The sequence below is a fragment of the Tenrec ecaudatus genome, chromosome 6 (assembly GCF_050624435.1).
Source record: "Tenrec ecaudatus isolate mTenEca1 chromosome 6, mTenEca1.hap1, whole genome shotgun sequence".
Lineage (NCBI taxonomy): Eukaryota > Metazoa > Chordata > Mammalia > Afrosoricida > Tenrecidae > Tenrec > Tenrec ecaudatus.
This window is the reverse complement of record NC_134535.1, coordinates 62,325,138-62,338,685: the sequence shown is the minus strand read 5'-3', so window position 1 is coordinate 62,338,685 and position 13,548 is coordinate 62,325,138. Positions and strand designations below refer to the sequence as shown.

The following is a 13,548-nucleotide window of genomic DNA, read 5'->3' as shown; positions in this document are numbered from 1 at the left end:
AGGAGAGCCAGTTTGATTCCTGGCCATGTACCACCCAGCAGTGACCACCCAACTCTCAGTGTGTCACACAGGGTGGTTTGGTGGTTTGCGTGCAGCTGTGGTGCTGGAAGCTAAGCCACTGGTATTCCACATAATACCAGGGTCAGCCGCAGTGGACGATTGCCAGTAGGATTTAAGGACTAAGGCAGACGGAGGAGAAAGATCTGACTATCTACTTCTCCGAATTGGCCAATAAAAACCCTACAGAGCACAAGGCAAAGTGTCCCTTCTGAATGGACCGTGGAGATGGCACAGGCCTGGGCAGTGTGTCATTCCAATGAGCATGAGTCAGAGCTGACTTAGGGATAATTATCAGCAACAAGTGAGTTATACTTTGCTCAGGGATCTGTACACTGTACCCTATACAAAGTCCGCCTCCTGGAACGGACACTTGATCTGTAAGGACTGAGCCCCGCAGGTGCTTAGTATTCTGTGAATAGGCCACTTGCCTCGGGCTCTAGAACAGGCCCAAGTCACCGCGGCTCCCCGCGCAGACTGGGTCTTCCTCAGGCACAAAGCCACAGAGGCTGAGGTTTCTTGGTTCAACCTAAGGGTTTCCCAGACTTCCTGTGGCTCCTGCAAAAGTGGTTGAGAACTTTCTGGCACTGTCCTCCCTCAAAGTCTTGGTTGGCATGTATGTTGGTAAACACCAGGATGTGTTTCAAAAGGGGATTGTGACTTACCCAGGGGTGGTGCTCAGCCAGCCCAGACCTCTGTGACATAAAGCCTATGTCTTTCCGGATGGTCAGGGCCTCACCCCAGGGCGCTGCACGTATACCTTCTCTGGTCTGATCTGAAGCGCCCCTGCTTTCTTCTCTGCCACATGAACACCCTGCTCCCTCTTCCCTCCGTCAGGCTGAGGACGACTACTCATACTTCTACAGTCAGCTTGAGTGTAAGTCAGACCGTAATGGTCCCAGGTTTCCAGTTCATACAAACATGGGTGTATTCCCAACAAGGCGTCTTTAAACATGTCTGTGTGGTTGGTGGAGGGCTGCAGGCAAGTTCTGTCCATGATTCATTTGTCTTAGTCTTGTTAGAGTGCCTTCAAAAAACCAAAAAAAGTCCAATCCAAATAATGGCCTCCAAGGATCTACAGAATCAGTTTGATTCAAGGTGGAGAGATCAGCTCATAAAGTTATGGTGACTGCCTTGTGGAATTTCAAAAGGGTCATCTCAATAGACTTTCCCAAAGGACACAGGATGATCATGGGACTTATTACGAAGACATTTTAAGTTCATTGAAAACGGTGTTAGTGAGAAAAATAAAAAAAAAGCCAGGAAAGTTGTACCAAAGAATTTTTCCACCACCACAACAACGCCTCTGCTCGTTCTTTGAGGGCAGCAGGGGTTATGCTAGGAGAAGGTTGTTGGGAAACTTTGCGCCATCCACCCTGTAGACCTGATCGCCCTCCTTCAGACTTCTTCTTGTTACCTCAAATCGCAGAGCATTGAAAAGGAACACCATTGGAGTCCTGCAAGGCTGCCAAGACTGCCCTTGTGAGGTGCAGCCAATCTCAGAGTAAAATCTCCTTCAGAGACAGATTAGAGAGATGGAAATACGGCCTGCAGAATGTTGTAGCACTGCATGGAGGCTGTGTTAAGAAACAAGAGCTCCACGGTTTGATATTTTTAAATTAAAGTTTCTATGGTGCTGTATCAATATTTTTTGCCTTACCCTCACATACTCTCATATAGCACTTATTACAGGCCAAATTAACTGGGTTTTGTTTCCACCTCCCACACGCATTGGGCTGCTAACCCACAAGGTCAGCAGTTCAAAACCACTAGTAGCTCCTTGGGAGGAAGACCTGACATAAAAGAGTTTCTGTCTTGAAAACACACCGGGGAATTTCTACCCTGCCTTTAGGGTCCCTATGAGTCGGAATTGACTTGGTGGCAGCAAATTTGAGGCCCCACCTACTAGCTTATATTTTACTTCTCTCGACTAAAAAACAAGTGAAACCCACTGCGATGGGGCCAACAGTGACTCACAGCAACGCCATATAGTTTCTTAGGCAGCTTCAAATCTTTACAGGAGCAAAGAGCCTCGTCTTTTGCCTGCAGAATGGCTAGGGGCGGGGTTGGGGGTTGAACTGCTAACCTTGCGGTTCACAATCCCACACATATCCATCAGCACCTCCATGACTCCTTACTCATCTTGACAGATCCAGCCAAGCAAGCTACCTGGCAGAATGAGTAGGGTCTCTGAAAATGCTCCTTGAAGAGATAGATGTGCACGACCCTTGTGTTTTCCATGAAAGAAAGCAAGGAAATTGCCCTAAAACATTCAAAAATTAAATATTGTATTCCTTTAGCATTTAGAGTCTCATATCTTGTTTTTCTCATGTGTAAACAATGGTGGCTGAGATTTATTGAGCACTTACTAGACGCTGAGTGTTTGGTATGCATTATCTTGTTATAATCCACAACAACTATGTGAGACAAAGATTGCCAATTCATTTTACTCTTGAGTAGAAGGCTTGACAGTATATTAAGTTATTTGTTGGGCTTCCAACCACAAGTTCAACAGTTCTAATCCAACAGAAACTTGGAGGGAGGGTTTCTGCTCCTACAAAGATTTACAGCCTTGTCAGAGCACACAGGGCACACTCTCCTCTGTTTATAGAGTCTCTGTGAGCCAAAGAATAATGGCCTTGTGTTTTTACTGTTGAATAGCTAACTGAAAACACGCAGCAGAAAACAAAATAGAAGACTGGGGCCTGCAAAAAAAATAAGACTCATTTGCATCAAAATACTTCACCGAAAGAGTAAAAAAAATCCACAAACTTTAATAACTCAATGAGAATAGGAAGAACAATCAAATTTAAAAATAAGTAGAAGACATGAATAGACAATTGACTAAAAAAGACATCGACGCAGTCAACCAACATGAAGAATTGCTCATAATCAGTACCATTTGAGCGATCCCAACCAACAATACAATGAGCCACCACTTTACCACAGCGGAGACAGCATAGTTAACAACAAGCACACATGCCTGAAACCACCTGCAAAGAGCAAAGGCTGGATGGAGATGGTGAGGAGAGATCAGAACCCTTCTACCCTGCTGTTGGCACTGTAAACAAACAACCCAGCCACTGTGGGAAGGGGTCTGATGCATCCTTAAACAATTGAGGATAGCAATAGCATATGGCCCCAGAAATCCCTCTACTTGGGTTAAATCCTAACCAAGGGAGAAGCATAACACAAACAGATGTATGCACACCCATGTGCACCACAACACTATTCATAATAACAGGAAGATGGACAGGAATGGCCTAAGTGCCCACTGGTGGCAGAATGCATAAACAAATGTTGGTACATACACACAAGGGGACACTTAGAGACTAATGATGGAACGTGGACCGCCTCATGTCACGGATTTGGAAGACAGTATGCTGAGTGAAGCAGTCAACCACAAAAGGAAAAATAGTGTAGGAGACCATTATTATTCAAAAATCAAAAGAAAGGTTTCATATCAAATTCAGCAGACTTTGATGGTTACAAGGGGTGGGAGGGGAAAGCAGGGGAGGAAAACTAACAGGCTAGAGGAGTGGACAGGTGTTAATCTGGGTGAAGAAACAGATTCTCTCTTATAAGAAGGGGTGTGCACACCATCCACACACACAAAGGGAGGGGTGTGGGAGAAACAGGGAAAGCCATTGGGAGGTTTGATGAGTTGTTGAAGGCAAAAATAATGACCTGGTATGTGACCTACTCCACAAGAAAGCTCGTTGGAAAAAGCAAAAATGACCGTGTCTAATGCCGAGTTGAAGGAGCCTGAATGGTGTAGTGGATCCTGCACTGGCCTGCTCGATCCATGAGCTCACCCCACTGAGTTGCTCCGAGGGAAAACAGTGAGGCTTTCTGTTCTTGTGAACTACACAGCCTCAGATACCCACAGGGCAGTTCGACTGCCTGTAGGTTCTCTATGGGTCAGAATTGACTGGCTGTCAGTGAGTTTGGTTTTTGGAGTTTGGAAGGTTGACTTAAAGCAAAGCCATAGAGGCTCCTTTGTTACAAGACTTTTCTGAGCCTTAAAGACACCAGTTAAGCCATCAGATCGGCTCCTCCTTACCTGCTGTATATAAATACTGTGCTAGATGCTAGGCACCCAGGGGTGAGAAAGTCTTGGTTCCCAGACACGTGGATCTTATATGCAAGCAGCAGACAGACATTAAACAGCCAACTACAGAGTCAAAGCCAACCCAGTGCCATTGTGTTGACTCATGTGTGTCAGAGTAGAACTGTGTTCTATGGGTTTATGATGGTTGGTATTTGGGGCAGGAGATCACCAGACCTTTCTTCAGAGGCAATTCTGGGCAGATGTGAACTTTGAAAATGCAACAATATTCTGTTCACTGCATAGGACATAATCAGCATGACGAGAGAGCATTTATCCTTAAGTGCTCTCAGAAGCGGGTTTTCTTGAGCAATGTCAAGTGAAAATCTACAGAGAAGAGGAAGTCCTCTCTAGCTGAAAGGGTGGCGAAAATGGTCGAGTTTTAACTCCGTAAAAGATTGGCAATTCAAGCCCACCTGGTAGGACACCTTGGCAGTAAAGTCTAGTGATCTGTTTCGGAAAGGCCACCCCTTTGAAGACCCTTTGGAGCACATTCTCGTCTGCACCCGGAGGGTCTCCCGGGTAGAACCCACAGGGTGTGCGTGTGAACTATTTGAGTCTTGGGGGAACTGTTGACACAAACGCTGTGAATAAAAAGGTCTTGCTGTGCCGCAGCACTTTGAAAACCAGTCTGATGTGGGACTTTTGTTCCATCCCCAGCACCCTCCGGAACCATGGTTTGGCTCTGGGGTTATCGAAAAATCCCAGGCAGGGACTCTGGAGAGACAAAGGATCTAATTCCTTCAAGCTTAATTGTTCTTACCCCCCAAAATTAAGGCAAACCACATGAACACTACAATACCCTCTGGCTATCACAAGATCTCCTGGACGGCCCTTGAGTTTCTGTTGTCAGTCCGTCCGTTCCAACTCAGCGCTATCCTTTGTAGGACAGAGTGAAACACGGTGGCAGTGTCATCTCACAATTGTTACTGTGCTGTTATGTTTGACCATAATTGTTATGTTAGTGCAGCCACTGTGTTAATGCCCCTCATCCAGGGGCTTCTCTTTGGCTGCCTTTCTACTTTATCAAGCATGAGGACCTCTTCCAGGGACAGGTGTCTCCTCCTGATTCAGTATCCAAAGTCTGTGGGAAGAAGTCTTCCATCCTTTCTGGTTTCTAAGGAGCACTGTGACTGGAGTCCCTCAGTGCAGATTTATCTGTTCTTCGGGCAGTCCACGGTACTGCCCACATTTTTCTCCAGCACCATCATTTAAGCTCATTGCTTCTTCTTTGGTCTTCCTTATCCAATGTCCAATTTTCATGTGTCTATGAGGCAGTTAAAAACTCCAGGGCTGGGGTCAGGCACACTCTAGTCCCCAGAGTTCCATCCTTGTTCTTCCACACTTTAAAGAGGTCTTGTGTAGCAGATTGTCCAATGTAATACATCATCTGACCTCTTGACTGTTAGTTCCATGAGCATCGATGGTGGATCTAAGCAAGATGAAATCTTTGACACTTTCGATCTTTTCTCCGTGTATCATGACATTATGTATTGGTTCATTTGTGAGGATTTTGGGGTTGGTTTGTTTTTTTACACTGAGTTACAATCCACACTGAAGGCTGCAGTCTTTGATTTTCATCAGCAAGTGCTTCAATGCCTCCTGGCTTTTAGCAAGCTGGGTTGTGTCATCTGTGTATCAGAGGCTATTGATAAGCCTTCTTCCATATAGTCCAGCTTCTTGGATTAAATTGCTCAGCACACAGATTGAACAAGTATCATTAAAGGGTTAAATCCTGACCCACACATTGTCTGATTTAAATCATGCCACACTCCCTTGCTCTGTTGGAAAGATAGGCTCATAGTTCCTGTAGAAGTTCGGCATGAGCACAGTAAATGTTCTGGAATTCCCACTCTTCTCAATGATATCCATTGTTGCTATGATCCTCACAGTCTCGTGCCCATAAAATCCAGGCAAACATCGTTCTGCTTTTCTTTATTTTGAACCAAGATCCTACTTACAACAGCAATGATAGTCCTCATTCCATGCCTTCTTCGGAATAAGGCTGGAATTTCTGGGAAGTACACCTAATTATATACAGGAAAAGTTTTAGGGCGGAAAGGAAATAATTTCACTCTATAGAGTGTGACAGAAGACACAGGCCAGTTGCTATCCTGATGCTGTGGGTGCCCCAGTGAGGATGCTGTACTCAGGGGGTCCTTGAGTCGACCGGAACTTGTTCACCATATTGGCTAAGAGCTGTTGACTGCAGGCCCTGCCTTGAATTGCAAGGAAAATGTGAAGACAGCTCTCTCCCAACCTTCTTCTTTCAAAGGAAGGAGTGTCAGGGCACACATCCAAAAGGATTTTGTCTGGGGACTCTGGAAGACCATCTAGTGGTCAGCGAGTGCCCAAGAAGCAGTCCAAGGAATCTCCTGCCAGCTTCCCACCTCCTGGAGAGCCAGACCCTGGGGTGTGAAACAGAGCAGCCTCAGATCCCCAAGATTTCAGTGGGTGCTGGCTCATATTCAGGAGACAGTTAGAGGAGCTTTCAGCTTACCAAACAGCTGCTCGCTCTGAGGACCAACTCCGAGTCCTGTGCTTCCAACGCAGGCAGAGAGGGGAAGACCCTGCAGCCTCGGCCAGCAAGTTAGGAAGAAAGGGTGAAGGATAGGGCTCACCTCCTAGGAGCCGGTTTTCTACTATGAGTTTATCTCCTGTTTTTCTCAGTCCTTCTGTCCCCTTTCTCCTCCTTTGCCCCATAAAGCAGACTTCAGTGCCCCCTCTCTGGTTTGTCTGCCACTCAGATTCCTGACTTCCAACTTTGTTTGAGATGTTTCTTTGGGGTTCCTTCTTTCCCTACTCGCTGGAAAACAGATCCGTAGTCTTTAAGTTGCTGAGTGCCCCATGGTAGAATATGTATCAGAGCGATACCTCTCTACATGTCACTTGTTACTGTGAGCTGCTCTCAAACCAGCTCCCACGCCTGTCAACCTCGAGTACAAAAACACTAAAGACGGTGCAGTCCTGCGGCATCTGCTGGTTGTTCGGAGACTGGATACACAGGACGGATAAATCGGCATGAAGATATTCTCTCCACATTTATTCAGGGCCCTGGTGTTGCTGTGGGCTAGGCATTGGCCTGTTAACTGCAAGGTCAGCAGTTCAAACACACCAGATGCTGTGCAGGGGTATGGTGACACTATCTATCCCCATAAAGGCTTACAGTCTCAGAAACCCTACGTGGGTCGCCAAGAGTCAGAACTGACTCAATGCCAGTGGGTTTGATTTCGGGGGGGGGGGGGTGTCCACTTTCATTAGATTCTAAACCATATTTAACTCATTTTCTCAACCTTCGCAGGGAAATAAGGAGAATCTTGTATTATAAAGTTCTCAGAGGCCCTCCGATAAGAACTTGAGAGACATCCACCCTTGAAGTTAGTGCTTGTTGACAGAGAGGTCAGCCTGAAGGTCACCATTCCATTACCCTGGTGACGTCTCACCTCAAAGTGCAACCTGTCCATCCCAGTGGTAAAACTGAGAGAGACCCCAATACAAGTATTTCCTTTATAAAAAAAAGAACTAACAAAAGAAAAAGTGAGAGAGAAAAATGTATACACGCATACTTATACAAGATTCCCCTTATTTTACAAAGGAGGAAACTAAGGCAAGGAAAAGCAACTTGCAAAAGGTCACACATGCACACACACACACACACACACGGTGACTTACAAAAGGTCGATGAAAAATTCAGTTCCTTATTTCTAGCTTTTCTAAGTGGCAAATGTGCCTGAGGTGACAGGGAGGCTTCCACGTGGGCAGGTAGGTTTGGGGAAAGCGGGCACCTTCTTTCCGGTCACAGCAGGAAGGATTCACACCTGCTGGCACTGGACTCATGGGGCCAGGAGGCTTTCCTGGTGCTGCTGGTGGGGGGGGGGAGGGATTTTTCCCATCATGAGATGAGCCGTGCCCACCTCCGACCATCCACTCCTGGCGTGGTGCCAGCTGGGCTGTCCTGCAGGTTGCACCTGTGCGCTCCCCAGCCAGGAGGCTCTGCTGTGGGGAGAAGCGTGGCCCTTCCTGGCAGGGTGGCTTAGTAGGGGGTCAGCTGATGCCTGTCAGTCTGGGAGACTGTAGTGGGCAGTTAGGCCGGTGGTGGCATGAAGGTTTGGGAGGTGGTCGGTCTGCGGATGTTCGCAGCTCAGACGCTTGGTGATTCATCGCTATGTTTTCCGTGCCGGGTGTGTAAGGCTGTGTGGCGTCTGTGCCATCAGATGTGGGGAAGTTTGCTGGGGCTCAGCTGTCACCTTGGATGTGGGGGTGTTTTCTCTGCATTACCTGTCCCCGCCTTGGAGGGGAAGGTTTGCAGAAGGCAGCTTTGCCCACCGCTGGCTACCCACCTTCTTGGCCCTGGGCAGGGAAGAGGTTTGACAGGTGGCAGCTGTAATCTCCCTGTCGGGGAGTCGTTGCTGGGTGTCCCCTTGGCCGATGGCCCCAGGGGGGCCTTGTGATGCGCAGCTAGACCTGTGACCGATGGTGGGGAGGTTTTGCGTGGGGCACCTTCTCACATGATCTCAGCTGGGACGCCTCGAAGCGGGCAGCTGTGCGCTTGGTGCATTGGACACTCTGAGGTGGGCAGCTAGCATGGTGGTGTGGGGAGGCTTTGACCTCCACCAGCCAAGCTTTGCCCGGCACCGGCCCCCACCTTTGGGGATGGTGTCTTTGCAAGGCTTACGTATCAGTACTATACCTCATAAAATGAGCTAGGTAGTATCTTATCATTTTGTTAATATTCTGAAATAGTTTGGGTAGGATTGGTGTTCTTCCAGGGAGGTTTAGAACTCAGGTTTTTGAGTCTCCACTGGGTCAAACAATCTGCTTGAAGGGGGTGTTACAGAGGCGCCAGCTCCACCGCTCTATGGGGTTGGAACCCTCTCTCTCTTTTTCTTGCTGCCATTTTCTACAGAGGTTACAGAGGAGCCCCTTGTCTGAGAAGTCACTGCAAAAATTGTTTTCCCAATTTTTATTCTTACTAACTTGGTGAGAAATCTTTCGATGCACATAGGTTTTATATTTTTTGAAGTCCCACTCATCAACTTTGCTCATTGTTCTTTACTTCGAATAGCATGTGTATGTCATGTACTAGGAATCCTAAGATTGTCTCTGTTTGTTCATTAATAATCTTTGTAGTTTCTCGATTACACTTAGGAGTAATCCTTCTTGAATTTTTTTAAAATATGGAATGAGCTAGATGGGTCCTGTTTTCTTGTTCTGCGAGTAGAAATCCAATTTTTGCAGCAACATTTGTTGAAGTGTTGATCTCTGCCTGAGATAGTTAAGGTTTACTGTGCCAACCTGGCTGATAAACACATGTGCAATTAATTGAAGGGCGGAGAGATAAATGGCTCGGTGAGCCTTGCCTTTCTCATTCTCCGGTCTCTTTTTCTCTGATGGTCGGACCAGGGTGCAGCTGCCTTAGCTAGTTCTCTGCCTCATCTGGCAAGGCTAACTTCCAGCAAGACATTCCTGAGGAGAAGCCACCTACCCTGATGCAGCTCTGGGTGCTGGAGCAGCCGTGTGGAGACCCCTGCCAGCGCTGAGATGCTTCCATGCCCACTGATCCAGCTTTCCTCCTGCAGTCAGCATTATTGTGCATGATTTGCAAGTTTGAGGAAGACTTTGGAGATCAGTGTCAGACACGTGGGCTTGGACTAGACTGGGTTGCTTTCATAATGTACACTTATCTTTTATATAAAACTCTCTCCTATATACATATGAGTTTCCATGGATTTGTTTCTCTGGTCTACCCAGATTAACACACTGCCTGATTTAACGTGTTTGGTCCTTTTGTCAAAAATCAGTTGTCTGTGCCCCTATTTGAAGCTCACCCGCACAAAGAGATCACTGAGGATATGGGTGCTATAACAAAGTGTGAAGAGGAAACTAGATGGTTCCTGGTAACAGAAAGAATGGTGTGTCTAGGGTCTTAAAGACTTGTTTTCAAAGCAGCAGCCATTTAAGTGAGGCATCAGCTAAGTCCACATGGAAGAAGCACACCAGCCTATGTGATCCAAGGACTGTAAATAATATAATCCAAACTAAAGGAAGGAATGAAATTAGAGCTTAAATTGTGAACACCTGGTTTGCAGAAGGCTATCGATGGCAGTGGAAGCCCAAAATCCACTTCCAGGGTCCACACATGGATTAAGCCCCCAGTGAATGCTTTTTCTTTTGGAGGCTCGACTTCTTGTTCTTTGAACGTAAGCCACTTGTCTGCCATATTTCCTGATGCTTTCAGGAGCATTGGCAGTTGGATAATTTATGTCAACTAGACACTCCTTGCCAGTGGTGGAGGCAAACCTGTCAATCAACTTGTAGCTTGGTGACCCCTCCTTGGGGGTGTGGCCTTTTCTAAGAGAGTTGGGGGACTCTGGGAACAGCCTCTCTCTCTGGCTTCACCTTCCTCTTCACTGCGCCTTCACTGGCAGAGAGAGGAGAGGGCAAGCCCTTGGGAGGCTTGAAAGTAGTTTAACTTGGTGGATACAACAATAGGAAATGTAAACCCCTGCCTAATTCCAAATAAACCGTTAATTAAAACAAAATCAGCTCAGATGAAAATTGGATCTGATTCGTTTTAACATATAATTAATTTCCTCACACACCCTAATGATATACATTTACATTGCAATATCTCAAGGGGTTTAAAGTCAATCGTTTCATTTGGTGGTGAATCTTTTCTGTGTGTTCCTTACATATAATGATGTGGGGGGAGGGGATCAAATGTTATATTGCATTTTGTTGATAGGTTACCATTCAAATTATGTAAATTCTTGTGGTTAGCAACTAAAATAGTGCTGTTCATTGTCTTATCACTTATTGGAAAGAAGCAAATTATGTTTCCTAAATCAGGAATTTTCTTTCCCCATTCCAGGCCTAACCAATTACTTATTTGGATGATAAGTACACTCTAATTGGCTTGGGCTGATCTTAATTCACTTACGGGGGTGGTGGGGGGCATGCCTTGGAGAAAATATCTGTTGGGGGCGGGGAAACAAAAACAAAACTCACACCCATCAAATCAATGCCGACTCACAATGACCCCACAGCACAGGGTAGAACTGCCTTTGTGAGTTTCAGAGTCAGGAGCATAAAGCCCCACCTTTCTCCCAAGGTGTGACTAGTGGTTTTGGACTGCTGACCTTGGACATAGGTGAGGTCATTGAGATGGCAGGGCTGCCGAGGATAAACTGGCTGTTGACCTTCACCCACTGCCACTGCTGTCCTGGGCACTGGAGGGTTCGTAGGCAATCCTGGTGCTCATTATTCTGGTGGCCATCTGGAAGTGGATGTGATTGAAGATCCTGGTGTTGGCTAAAGTAATCAGTTATTACCCATGCTGGAACCACCAGTCATAACACTGCTGAGGTCATGGACAGTGGACATCCCAGCCACAGCCATATCTCTGCTGACGCGATAGGTATTGCCCATGCTCCGCATGTTCTCTGAGAGACATGTAGTGAAAGTTGGGTGGGGGGGATAGTAGGGTTATTGTGTATCTGAAGAAGGGGTTCTTCAGATCCAATATTGGTTACTGTATTGGTTACTGTATCCAGTATTGTATCCAGTACTGTATCCAGCATTAGTTACTGTATCCAGATCCAGGTACTGTATTTAGAGACCACCTGCTCTACCTGGGCCACCATCCTGATGTCATAGCTCTGTCTTTTGTTGACAGTGAGCAGGTATGTCCCTGAGACCTTTTCAGGGTCTTAATAAGGAGTGGTGATTAGAACAACCACAAGTGGGTCAGGTACTCTGTCTGGGGTGAGTGGGTCAGGGCTCCTGTTGGGTCATGGACAGCCACGTGGTCACTGTGGAGTTGATGAAAGGAACGTCAGTCCAGAAAGCCAGACCATGTACCTGCCCTGAAAGCATCACATAGAATTTGGGATTTCTATTCTGTGTAAATCTGCTCCGTTGGCTTCTAAGATGTTCAGTGTGCACCTGATAGATTTAACCATCAGGATCTAGGTGTCCAATGTGTCCAGAAGTTGGCCTTGGTGAATTGCTCCATGTACAGAGGTTCATCTTTGAAGGGTGTTACGTGTTAAGACTACACCAATGGTAGGGACCATGATGAGGAGGTAGCTCCCCAACATGCACTCCTTGAAAAGAATATAGCCCAGGGGCGCTGAGATGATGATGACTACATGCTTGGAAATGGCCCAACCTCCTCCACCTTCCTGGGAATGACTGCAATGACTGCAATGTGGCCTGTGAAGCTCTGTGCCCTGGGCTGTGGTATTGGCTTCTACAATGTGCATCTTCCTTGCTTATCATCTTGTGCAGCAAAAAAAGAACAAGAGGATCCCAGAGCTATGGGCAAGGTCAAGCAAGATGGTATCTTTGAAATCTGTTTGATTTTGTGGGGTCACGCACTGGTAGGTGCCTGACTACACGTAGTCCTGCATCATGTTCGCTGCGACAGCCATCACACTGGACATCCCTACCGTGAGTTACAGCGTGAGCTTTCTCCTAAAGCACTACACCATTCTGTGTTTATTTTCTGTAAAAACCAACCCACTGTCCTAGAGTTGATTCTGACTTTTTTGCAACTGTATTGGACAGAGGTCTGCCTCCTGTGGGTTTCTGGGGCTATAGATCTTCAGGGAAGTGGAAAGCCTCGTTTTCCTCCCACAGACTGGCGAGTGGTTTCAAACGGCTGAGTTTATAGTGAGCATCCCAACAGGTAACCCCAGGGCTTCCAGGAGAGGTCTTCCCACGTGGCTGCAGCACCATGCTACAGAGTGGGCGGTGCTGACCGGGGAGGCGGGCTTTCAGGTTCCACTCAAGAACCACTTGGTCTGAGTCCTAACACATCCTAGATGATTTGTATGGTCACAAAAGGGTGGGAAACACTTATGTGTATCGGGAGCCAAAAAAGTACAGTCCATGGGTCACATCTGCTCCCCACTGGTTTTTGTATGACCTGGGAGCTAAGAGTATCTTTCACCTTTTTTAATGATTGGGGTGGGGGCAAATCAGAAAAAGGCTATTTTGTGGCATGTAAAAACTATATAAAAGTCACATTACAATGTCCAAGAGTAGAGTTGTATTGGAACAATGGCCTACATATTGTCCATGGTCCTTTGGTAGTACACATGGCAAAGCCGAGTAGTTGGAACAAAGCCTAACATATTTCAGGTTGAGAGAATTCCACCTCTTCCCAACGCTGGCTCACCCCCACACTCAGCCCTCTGGTTCACATGTGAACGCAGAGTACAGGGCAAGTGATCATCACAAGGAAGGCAGAAGAAAGAGCTTTCCCAGGGGAGCCAGCATTCAGGACAAGGATCTGCTCTGTAATGGAGGGCCCAGGGAGTCAAGGGAAAGGGGGTGGTGGTGGAGGTGAGGAGGGGATGGGCAGGGAGGGAGGGAAGCCC

General features: G+C 46.9%; 1 pseudogene; it reads right to left on the bottom strand.

The window, feature by feature from the left end:
• Positions 1–11,366: 11,366 nt before the first annotated feature.
• Positions 11,367–12,609, bottom strand: LOC142451421 (histone-arginine methyltransferase CARM1 pseudogene; annotated as a pseudogene).
• Between the last annotated feature and the right edge of the window lie 939 nt (positions 12,610–13,548).